The sequence below is a fragment of the Eubalaena glacialis genome, chromosome 16 (genome assembly GCF_028564815.1).
Source record: "Eubalaena glacialis isolate mEubGla1 chromosome 16, mEubGla1.1.hap2.+ XY, whole genome shotgun sequence".
Classification (NCBI taxonomy): Eukaryota; Metazoa; Chordata; class Mammalia; order Artiodactyla; family Balaenidae; genus Eubalaena; species Eubalaena glacialis.
The window spans coordinates 90,063,154-90,075,424 of record NC_083731.1 but is presented as its reverse complement, the minus strand read 5'-3'; the positions used below and the strand labels follow the sequence as shown (position 1 = coordinate 90,075,424).

The 12,271-nt window shown below is 38.6% G+C and overlaps 1 protein-coding gene across 1 annotated transcript in view; it reads right to left on the bottom strand.

Moving 5' to 3' along the window:
* Nucleotides 1–12,271, bottom strand: part of LOC133076402 (zinc finger MYM-type protein 5-like) — a 39,162-nt gene that overhangs the window by 15,258 nt on the left and 11,633 nt on the right. The gene's annotated exons all lie outside the window — the stretch shown is intronic.

The following is a 12,271-nucleotide window of genomic DNA, read 5'->3' as shown; positions in this document are numbered from 1 at the left end:
CCAGCCTTCTAGACTATTTCCCAGGCATTAGTGTAGGTGGTGGATTACGCAGGAGACCCAGCTTTCTTACCTTCACACGGGACTCCATCGTATATTACTGTTAGCTTCAAAATGGTACAATATTATGTACAGGTAATAGTGCCTCTCAAACCTTAACATGCATACACGATCACTTGGGAATCTTGTTTAAACAGAGATTCTAAATCAGTAAGTCTAGGGAGGGGCCTGAGATTCTGCATTTCTAACTACCTCTTGAGTAATGGTGAAGCTTTGAGAAACAAGGCCCAAGAGTACTGAATTATTGTCATCTCTCTTCAAAAATAGCTTTTGTCGTTAGGTAAAGGTCTATGGGCCCTCCACCTATTATAGCTCTAAACACCTCTCATAATACTACCAACACTAACAACTCTGTTTTCACTTCTAAATTCCTACCCACTGCTGCTTCTAATTTTGTCCTTTTCCAGATATTTTTATCTTAACAGGCAAAAACAAAACAGAACAAGTAACCAAAGGAATTCTTTCACTCCGCAGGAAGATACGCTGGCAAATATGAAGTATATTCCATAAAGTTTTGTTTTTATTTTGGCCGCGTCACGCAGCTTGTGGGATCTTAGTTCTCTGACCAGGGATTGACCCTGGCCCCTCAGCAGTGAAAGTGTGAAGTCCTAACCACTGGACCACCAGGGAATTCTCTGGGCTTTTTAATTTTGTACACTTACCCATACTTAAAGAGGATAGAGTTATATATAATTATGTAAAGTGAGACATCAACTATACTGCTCAATAGATTCTGCAGTTTTTTTTTTCACTTTAGCACTGATGCATACATAAATAAAGCAAATGTTTTCTTTGTTTATACTGCAACTATTTAATTTCTCCTAATTTCAAAGTTTCTTATTTCATCAAATTCTTATTTTATTTATCATGTTAGTGTCTACAGGCTAAATAAAACAGGGTCCCCAACCCCTGGGCCTGGGACCAGTAGCAGTCCAAACGAGCACAGCTTCACCTGCCACCCCCCATCCCCCCATCGCTCGCATCACCTCCTGGACCATCCCCCACCCCCCACTGTCCGTGGAAAAACTGTCTTCCACGAAACCAGTCCCTGGCGCCAAAAAGATTGGGGACCGCTAACATCAAAGGTCTCTCAACCAAATTCTTCCATGCTCTATCCCCAGAATAAATTTTAAGAGAAGGGACCCAGGAGGATTTAATCCAAATCCCTCCTTATATACAAGGAAAATTAAGGCCTAGAAGCTAGAGGTGATTTGCCCAGAATTCCAGTAAGTACCAGATCCACTATTTGAGTTTTAGATATTCTTTTTTATTTTATTTATTTATTTACTTATTTTTTGGCTGCATCAGGTCCTAGTTGCGGTGTGCAGGCTCTCTAGTTGCAGCGCGCAGGCTCCAGAGCTCGCAGGCTCAGTTGCCCCATTGCATGTGGGATCTTAGTTCCCCGACCAGGGATCAAAGAGGCGCCTCCTGCAATGCGAGACGGATTCTCAACCACTGGACCACCAGGGAAATCCCAAGTTTTAGAGATTCTTGACTTCTTCCTGCATCTAAACTCTTCTGCCTAAAGAACAACCTTTTAGTATTTCTTTAGAGTTGGTCTCTAGTGAAGTTACTTCAGTGTCTCAGTGGGGTTTTTAGTTGTTAAAGAGTAACACATACACATGAAGTTTATAATCTTAAGTGCACAGCTCAATGACCGCCTTCACAATGAATATGTACTTCTATGACCACCACCCAGATAAACACACAGAAAACTTCCAGGATCCTCATGTCTTTTCCACTCAGTCACTCCCCTCCTTTCCCACAAACCACCCCTATCCTCACTTCAAAGATAAGTTTTGCCTTATTTTGAACTTCGCATATGAAATCACGTAGTATGTACCCTCGTCTCAACATCTCATCTGTTTCATTCACACTGAAGGTAGTTGTTCATCTGTTTCCATTGTTGAGTATTCCACTGTGTGGCTGATACTATCTATCACTCTACTGCTGATGGACATTTGGATTGCTTCCAATTTTTTTTTGGTGGGGGGACATCAAAGGTTTATTGGGTAGGGGCTACTGGGTTTATTGCCCACAGCAAAAGTTCCTGGAGCAACACCCCACTGTGTACGACAGACAGGAGGCAGGACATGGGAGCAGTCTTTGCTACTCAGGGGAGAAGGAGGCTGCCATCTACAGGCGGATGATTGCTTCCAAGTTTTGACTATGATTTCTCTACATGTCTCTTAATGGTCTCTTGGATATTTATCCTGCTCAGAATTTGTAAAGGTTCTCGAATTCAAGGGTTGATGTTTTTCTCCATTTTAGAAAATCCTCAGTTACATCTCTTCTGCCTCATTTCTTTCTTCCTCTTTCTGGGACATTAATTACATGTCCTTTTCATCAAATGTCCTAAGTCTCTTACATTCTTTTCTGTATTTCCCCCCTTTTGGTTCTGACTCAGTCTAGATAATACTCTGATACATATTCCAGTTCATTCACACTCTCTTCAGCTGTGCCAAACCTGCAGTTAAAATGTAGACTGTCTGATACTCCTAGTACCTGCACCCCTTGTGCATTCACTTCTATTGTCTGCTTTTTCTCGTATTTCATTATATGGCCTGCCTCCTCATATCCCTAATAGTTTTACATGAAAAACTGAAAAAAAAAAAAAAATTTGACAATCTGGATTATGTTAGCATCCCCAATCCAAAGGTCGATATATATATTTTTTAAATCAGTGTCCTTCTTTGTGGGCCCCTGTCTGTTGAAAGTTCCCCTTAGATTCTTAGCAGCCTTTTCTGGAACTGAACACATAACCATTAGAGAAAAGCAACCCCAAGTAAGAGATGACTCCGCTGAGGCTCCTTCTCAGATATAAGAAACCTAATTTTTTCAGTGTATTTGTAGCTCTGTGATGCTTTCGATATTTTATATGTTTTGTCTCCCTCCCCCCCATTATTCTCTGCAGGAGGGACAGGAGTTATCTACTGATTATTAGTCTAAAGTCTATTATTATCAGAAGCAGAACTTCCTAGAATCAGTATCATGGCCAGAAATGTTTATAATCCAACAAAAATACAACACAGATGCAAAAACAATTTCTAAGTCTGAGTATTTTCTTTGATGAAATTTTGCTGTTTACATAAAGATACATGATGGCTGAAGAACTTTCACTGAAATGCAGTCTACCCTAAAGGTTAATGAAAAGATTAAATGACTCAAAGGTCCATCCTAATGGACACGATCTTATTTTCATAAGATATTACACAGTTTTATTTGTACTTTATGCAGAGCCATAATTTTATAGGATAAAATTTGAACCCTTAAGCCCTAGATTCAAATATAACTCAACTCCAGAAATCCTCATCTTGCTCTTATTTTTTTTCTTTTTTCTGTGCTGGAAAACCTTCATTATATAGAAGTGGGACGCACACAGCAACTAAAGTAAGACACTCTGGGGGAGCTCTGACTCTAGATAATAACAACAATTACAATAGGAATACAATGGTCACCATCTTACTCTGTAAGTCTTCTGGTAAAATCGGTTAATTTTACAAAAGCTGACAGCAAGCAAAAACAAAATTTAGGGTTAATACTAAAATTAGACAGCTTTCACTATGCTACATCCAACTTAAACAAAGAGTGAAAAGAGCAACGACAAGAAGACAGTCCTTTTTGACAAGTGACTCCACCTTTCAGAAAGCTTCAGACACATCTTCACCATCACTCTTTACCTGACAAATCTGTAGATCCTCTTTTTAGAATTCTGGACCAAATGGTATTACTTAAAGGATAGGGCTTCCCTGGTGGCGCAGTGGTTAAGAATCCGCCTGCCAATGCAGGGGACATGGGTTCAAGCCCTGGTCCAGGAAGATCTCACATGCCGTGGAGCAACTAAGCCCGTGCGCCACAACTACTGAGCCTGAGCTCTAGAGCCTGCAAGCCACAACTACTGAATCCCACGCGCCTAGAGCCCGTGCTCCACAACAAGAGAAGCCACCGCAATGAGAAGCCCGCGCACAGCAACGAAGACCCAACTCAGCCATAAATAAATAAATAAATAAATAAATAAATAAATAAATTTATTAAAAAATAATAATAATAAAATAAATAAATAAAGGATATAGTTCTGTAACTTTTTCCCCCCGAAACAGAACTTTAGAGAACCCAGGAACACTGTAAATTCATCCATACTTCATAGATAACAGAAATTCATTGCCACAGCACAAACAAAATAATCTAAATGTAGTTAAGAACGTCTTCATATATATGAATGAATGTCAGGGGAGTCCTTTAATGCTTCTTGTCTGTTACTTTTTAAAATCATTGATACCTCATGGCATGAAAAAATTATCACTGTAATATAAAACACAGTTTTGAATTAATGAGATAAAGGGATGACAAGAATAAAAATACATCCAAGAGTAGTCAAAACTACTTTCAAACAACTTTTGCTAGTCTCAATTATGTCCACAATTTGAGTGGAGTAACAGTATAGCATCTAACTACAGTATGCTTTTTTACAGTTAAGTATCAGTCTATGTGCTATGGTTTTAAATTGAAAAGCATGTTACTGATCCACTTCACCATTCCATACACAACTCCAATTTACTCCAGAAGGTGAAAAACGGTCAAGGCTGAAACATAAAAGAAATACATGGCAAGCCTTCTGGTTTTAACTTCACTTACGTACATAAGATGTAATTCATGCTTGCAAAAATATACATGTAAAATTTAGGAAATAATTACAAAACAAAAAATAAGAGTGAAAAAAACAAATCAATTACATTGCAATAAAAAATTTTAAAAAGAAGAGTGAAAGAAACAGAGATCCAAAAGAATGATTTTCAATGGACATTATTTCAAGTCTTCAACATCATCTTCAACCGCTTTTAAGCTTAACACATCATTCAATATAGAAATCACAATTTTTTAATATTATTTCTCAGGTTTCACTCAATCAATAAACAAAAGATGTACATAGTAATACGTAGATGACAAACATGAATGAACAAATTCACAAAAAGTCTGCAAAAGTATTTTTAAAAGTTCAATGATGTATATACATTAAGAGAATATCACCTCTAAATGATCAGTTTAGCAAACATTAATAATACTCCTACCCCTGAGGAGAGCTTACAATATTATAACAACAACAAAAAACATAATTTTTTGGTGAGGACCATTCTGTATTAACCATGAAAAGCTTTAAAAATATGTTGACATCTGACTTAGCAATTTCACCTACAGAAACTTTTCACTAGAAAATATGTGTGACAAACTTAGAGATATTCATGAGAAACCCGTTTATAACTGCAAAGACTAGACACAAGCTATTAAATAAATTATGAACATAAAAAGCTTATTGTATTTGACATAAGCAAATACGCTAAATGATGAAATGTCAAATGCTTCCCCTCCACCCCAGGTCAAGAACAAGACAACAGAAGGCGCTTTCACTGCTGAGTGCCTGGGCTTCAATCCCTGGTTAGGGAACTAAGATCTTGCAAGCCGCGAGGCATGGCCAACGAAAAAAAGAACAAGACAAGACTTTATACTCTGATCACTTCTATTCAACATTATATAAGAAATAAAAGGGGATCTGCCAGGCCAAACTATTTCCTTAATAAAACTAAGATTATTTGCCTTTTTCATCGTGTTGGCATCTGCACTAATGGTGCAGAAGCAATGATGGGTAAAACTGCTGGCAGTGGAACCAAACTGTACTAGTGAAATTTTCTTCACTATCAGGCACTTGCACAAAAGAAAGAAAAAGTAGCACCTGTACTTCTATTGTTCTTCCAACAACGACTGGTCAACACAATTCTGATGCTAACTACCTGGAGTCAGCACCAGCCCCCATTCTGAAGGCACAGTCCACAACGAGACTGCCCTCACTTTCCACGCCACCTGGACTTCTGGCCAACTGGCTGTAAATCTGGGAGGTTCCTAAGGCCCCTTCAGATTTGATAATTTGCTACAAAGATTCAGAGAACTCAGGAAAGCTCTATACTTATGATCAGTTTTCTTTAAAGGATACGAATCAGGACCAGCCAAATGAAGAGACATACGGGGTGAGGAAGGGTCCCAATGCCAGAGCTTCTGTGCCCTCTCTCTGAGGAAGCAGGTAGCGTCACCCACCCGGCACAGATGAGTTTTTACTGGGTTTCATCGTGTGGGTGTGACTGGTGGGATTATTCACTGCGTGTGACTGGACTCAATCCCAGCCTCTCTCTCCTCCATGGAGGCTGGGCTGGCTCAAAGGCCCAACACTCAAATCACACGGTTGGTCTTTCCGGTGACCCTCAGCCTTAATCATTAGTTATTAGGAATCTGGTAAATTTCAAGGATTTATTCTCTCTCCCAAGAATCAGGGACAAAGGCCAGTGAAATTATTTATTATGCAACAGAAGTCCTTGATGAAAAGGTAAAAATTAGTATTAATTTTACTAAATTTCAGCCTCTGACTACATCTTAATACTCTGTATGATGAACAGGGAAGCATCCAGAAGCCACTTCTCTTTCATAACGAAGAACAATGAGAACGAGTGGAAAAGCACTTGTAAAATTGTTGCATTGCAAGCTGAACTAGCCTTAAAGGAATGACAAAACAAACTGGTTATTGACATTTTCTTAAAATAAGCCTTTCACTTCAAAAAAATAACAGTATTTGTTGCCAATGAGAAAATATGAGCTTTCAAGTGAAAATCAGAATCTTTGAAAACCTGCATCCACCACTGCTAGCGTGACAGCTTTCTAAGGTGTCAACATTTAGAAGACCTAGGTAACTCAGTGAATCAACACTTTCCAAATAACCAAGGCACAATGTTACCAAATCATACAAAGGTAAAATTCATTCAAAGATAAATGAATTTTAATGTAATAAAGTATGAAAAGTTCATTATATAGTTTCAGATTCCACACTGTAAGAACTTTTAAGAAACTACCACTTATCAAGTTTTGGTGCTGTGTCAAAAGGAAAAGGAAAAAACTATCCATAATTAACTAAAAAGGCTACTAAAATATTGCTCCATTCTACAACCACATATGTACATGAGGCCAGATTTTCTTCTTCTACTTCAAACAGAAGAAGATATTGCAACACATTCAATGTAGAAATAGATTTGAGGAGCTAGATATACCTTGCTGTCTTCTATTAAGCCAGACTTCAAAAAGATTTGTGTAACTGTAACACGTCACTTTTCACTAAATTTCTTTAGTGAAAGTAGTTATCTACCTTTCATTAAAAATATGTCACATAATAACTATTGTTAAATGAATAAATACCTTTTAAATTTAAGTTTTAATTTCTAATATGATAACAGATTAAAAACAAAACAAGAGTGGGGGATTAACCAAGATGGTGGAGTAGAAGGACGTGCTCTCACTCCCTCTTGCGAGAGCACCAGAATCACAACTGGCTGCTGGACAATCATCGACAGGAAGACACTGGACTTCACCAAGGAGGATACCCCACGTCCAAGGACAGAGGAGAAGCCACAGTGAGACGGTAGGAGGGGCACAATCAGAGTAAAATCAAATCCCATAACTGCTGGGTGGGTGACTCACAGACTGGCGAGCACTTATACCACAGAAGTCCACCCACTGGAGTGAAAGTTCTGAGCCCCACGTCAGGCTTCCCAACCTGGGGGTCCGGCAACGGGAGGAGGAATTCATAGAGAATCAGACTTTGAAGCCTAGTGGGAATTGATTGCAGGACTTCGACAGGACTGGGGGAAACAGAGAACCCACTCTTGGAGGGCGTACACAAAATAGTGTGTGCATCGGGACCCAGGGGAAGGAGCAGTGACCCTGGGGGAGACTGAACCAGACATAACTGCTGGTGTTGGGGGGTCTCCTGCAGAGGCGGGGGCTGGCTCTGTTTCACCGTGGGGACAAGGACACTGGCAGCGGAGGTTCTGGGAAGTACTCCTTGGTGTGAGCCCTCCCAGAGTCTGCCATTAGCCCCACCAAAGAGCCCGGGTAGGCTCCAGTGTTGGGTTGCCTCAGGCAAAACAACCAACAGGGAGGGAACCCAGCCCCACCCAGCAACAGTCAAGTGGATTAAAGTTTTACAGAGCTCTGACCGCCACAGCAACAGTCAGCTCTACCCACCTCCAGAGCCTCCCATCAAGCCTCTTAGATAGCCTCAACCACCAGAGGGCAGACAGCAGAAGCAAGAAAAACTACAATCCTGCAGCCTGTGGAACAGAAACCACATTTACAGAAAGATAGACAAGATGAAAAGGCAGAGGGCTATATACCAGATGAAGGAACAAGAAAAAACCCCAGAAAAACAACTAAATGAAGTGGAGATAGGGAACCTTCCAGAAAAAGAATTCAGAATAATGATAGTGAAGATGATCCAGGACCTTGGAATAAGAATGGAGGCAAAGATTGAGAAGATGCAAGAAATGATTAACAAAGACCTAGAAGAATTAAAGAACAAACAAACAGAGATGACCAATACAATAACTGAAATGGAAACTACACTAGAAGGAATCAATAGTAGAATAACTGAGGCAGAAGAACGGATAAGTGACCTGGAAGACAGAATGGTGGAATTCACTGCTGCGGAACAGACTAAAGAAAAAAGAATGAAAAGAAATGAAGACAGCCTAAGAGACCTCTGGGACAACATTAAACGCAACAACATTCGCATTATAGGGGTCCCAGAAGGAGAAGAGAGAGAGAAAGGACCAGAGAAAATATTTGAAGAGATTATAGTCGAAAACTTCCCTAACATGGGAAAGGAAATAGCCACCCAAGTCCAAGAAGCGCAGAGAGTCCCATACAGGATAAACCCAAGGAGAAGCACGCCGAGACACATAGTAATCAAAGTGGCAAAAATTAAAGACAAAGAAAAATTATTGAAAGCAGCAAGGGAAAAACGACAAATAACATACAAGGGAACTCCCATAAGGTTAACAGCTGATTTGTCAGCAGAAACTCTACAAGCCAGAAGGGAGTGGCATGATATACTTCAAGTGATGAAAGGGAAGAACCTACAACCAAGATTACTCTACCCGGCAAGGATCTCATTTAGATTTGATGGAGAAATCAAAAGCTTTACAGACAAGCAAAAGCTAAGAGAATTCAGCACCACCAAACCAGCTCTACAACAAATGTTAAAGGAACTTCTCTAAGTGGGAAACACAAGAGAAGAAAAGGACCTACAAAAACAAACCCAAAACAATTAAGAAAATGGTCATAGGAACATACATATCGATAATTACCTTAAACGTGAATGGATTAAATGCTCCAGCCAAAAGACACAGGCTTGCTGAATGGATACAAAAACAAGACCTATATATATGCTGTCTACAAGAGACCCACTTTAGACCTAGGGACACATACAGACTGAAAGTGAGGGGATGGAAAAAGATATTCCATGCAAATGGAAATCAAAAGAAAGCTGGAGTAGCTATACTCATATCAGATAAAATAGACTTTAAAATAAAGAATGTTACAAGAGACAAGGAAGGACACTACATAATGATCAAGGGATCAATCCAAGAAGAAGATATAACAATTATAAATATATATGCACCCAACATAGGAGCACCTCATTACATAAGGCAATTGCTAACAGCTATAAAAGAGGAAATTGATAGTAACACAATAATAATGGGGGGCTTTAACACCTCACTTACACCAATGGACAGATCATCCAGACAGAAAATTAATAAGGAAACACAAGCTTTAAATGACACAGTAGACCAGATAGATTTAATTGATATTTATAGGACATTCCATCCAGGGACAGCAGATTACACGTTCTTCTCAAGTGCGCACGGAACATTCTCCAGGATAGATCACATCTTGGGTCACAAATCAAGCCTCAGTAAATTTAAGAAAATTGAAATCATATCAAGCATCTTTTCTGACCACAACGCTATGAGATTAGAAATGAATTACAGGGGAAAAAGCATAAAAAACACAAACACATGGAGGCTAAACAATACGTTACTAAATAACCAAGAGATTACTGAAGAAATCAAAGAGGAAATCAAAAAATACCTAGAGACAAATGACAATGAAAACACGACAAGCCAAAACCTATGGGATGCTGCAAAAGCAGTTCTAAGAGGGAAGTTTATAGCTATACAAGCCTACCTAAAGAAACAAGAAAAATCTCAAGTAAACAATCTAACCTTACAGCTAAAGAAACTAGAGAAAGAAGAACAAACAAAACCCAAAGTTAGCAGAAGGAAAGAAATCATAAAGATCAGAGCAGAAATAAATGAAATAGAAACAAAGAAAACAATAGCAAAGATCAATAAAACTAAAAGCTGGTTCTTTGAGAAGATAAACAAAATTGATAAGCCATTAGCCAGACTCATCAAGAAAAAGAGGGAGAGGACTCAAATCAATAAAATCAGAAATGAAAAAGGAGAAGTTACAACAGACACCGCAGATATACAAAGCATCCTAAGAGACTACTACAAGCAACTTTATGCCAATAAAATGGACAACCTGGAAGAAATGGACAAATTCTTAGAAAGGTATAACCTTCCAAGACTGAACCAGGAAGAAGCAGAAAATATGAACAGACCAATCACAAGTAATGAAATTGAAACTGTGATTAAAAATCTTCCAACAAACAAAAGTCCAGGACCAGATGGCTTCACAGGTGAATTCTATCAAACATTTAGAGAAGAGCTAACACCTATCCTTCTCAAACTCTTCCAAAAAATTGCAGAGGAAGGAACACTCCCAAACTCATTCTATGAGGCCACCATCACCCTGATACCAAAACCAGACAAAGACACTACAAAAAAAGAAAATTACAGACCAATATCACTGATGAATATAGATGCAAAAATCCTCAACAAAATACTAGCAAACAGAATCCAACAACACATTAAAAGGATCATACATCATGATCAAGTGGGATTTATCCCAGGGATGCAGGGATTCTTCAATATACGCAAATCAATCAATGTGATACACCATATTAACAAATTGAAGAATAAAAACCATATGATCATCTCAATAGATGCAGAAAAAGCTTTTGACAAAATTCAACACCCATTTATGATAAAAACTCTCCAGAAAGTAGGCATAGAGGGAACCTACCTCAACATAATAAAGGCCATATATGACAAACCCACAGCAAACATCATTCTCAACGGTGAAAAACTGAAAGCATTTCCTCTAAGATCAGGAACGAGACAAGGATGTCCACTCTCACCACTATTATTCAACATAGTTCTGGAAGTCCTAGCCACGGCAATCAGAGAAGAAAAAGAAATAAAAGGAATACAAATTGGAAAAGAAGAAGTAAAACTGTCACTGTTTGCAGATGACATGATACTATACATAGAGAATCCTAAAACTGCCACCAGAAAACTGCTAGAGCTAATTAACGAATATGGTAAAGTTGCAGGATATAAAATTAATGCACAGAAATCTCTTGCATTCCTATACACTAATGATGAAAAATCTGAAAGAGAAATTATGGAAACACTCCCATTTACCATTGCAACAAAAAGAATAAAATACCTAGGAATAAACCTACCTAGGGAGACAAAAGACCTGTATGCAGAAAACTATAAGACACTGATGAAAGAAATTAAAGATGATACCAACAGATGGAGAGATATACCATGTTCTTGGATTGGAAGAATCAACATTGTGAAAATGACTATACTACCCAAAGCAATCTACAGATTCAATGCAATCCCTATCAAATTACCAATGGCATTTTTTACGGAGCTAGAAAAAATCATCTTAAAATTTGTATGGAGACACAAAAGACCCCGAATAGCCAAAGCAGTCTTGAGGGAAAAAAACGGAGCTGGAGGAATCAGACTCCCTGACTTCAGACTATACTACAAAGCTACAGTAATCAAGACAATATGGTACTGGCACAAAAACAGAAACATAGATCAATGGAACAAGATAGAAAGCCCAGAGATAAACCCACGCACCTATGGTCAACTAATCTATGACAAAGGAGGCAAAGATATACAATGGAGAAAAGACAATCTCTTCAATAAGTGGTGCTGGGAAAACTGGACAGCTACATGTAAAAGAATGAAATTAGAATACTCCCTAACACCATACACAAAAATAAACTCAAAATGGATTACAGACCTAAATGTAAGACTGGACACTATAAAACTCTTAGAGGAAAACATAGGAAGAACACTCTTTGACATAAATCACAGCAAGATCTTTTTTGATCCACCTCCTAGAGTAATGGAAATAAAAACAAAAATAAACAAATGGGACCTAATGAAACTTCAAAGCTTTTGCACAGCAA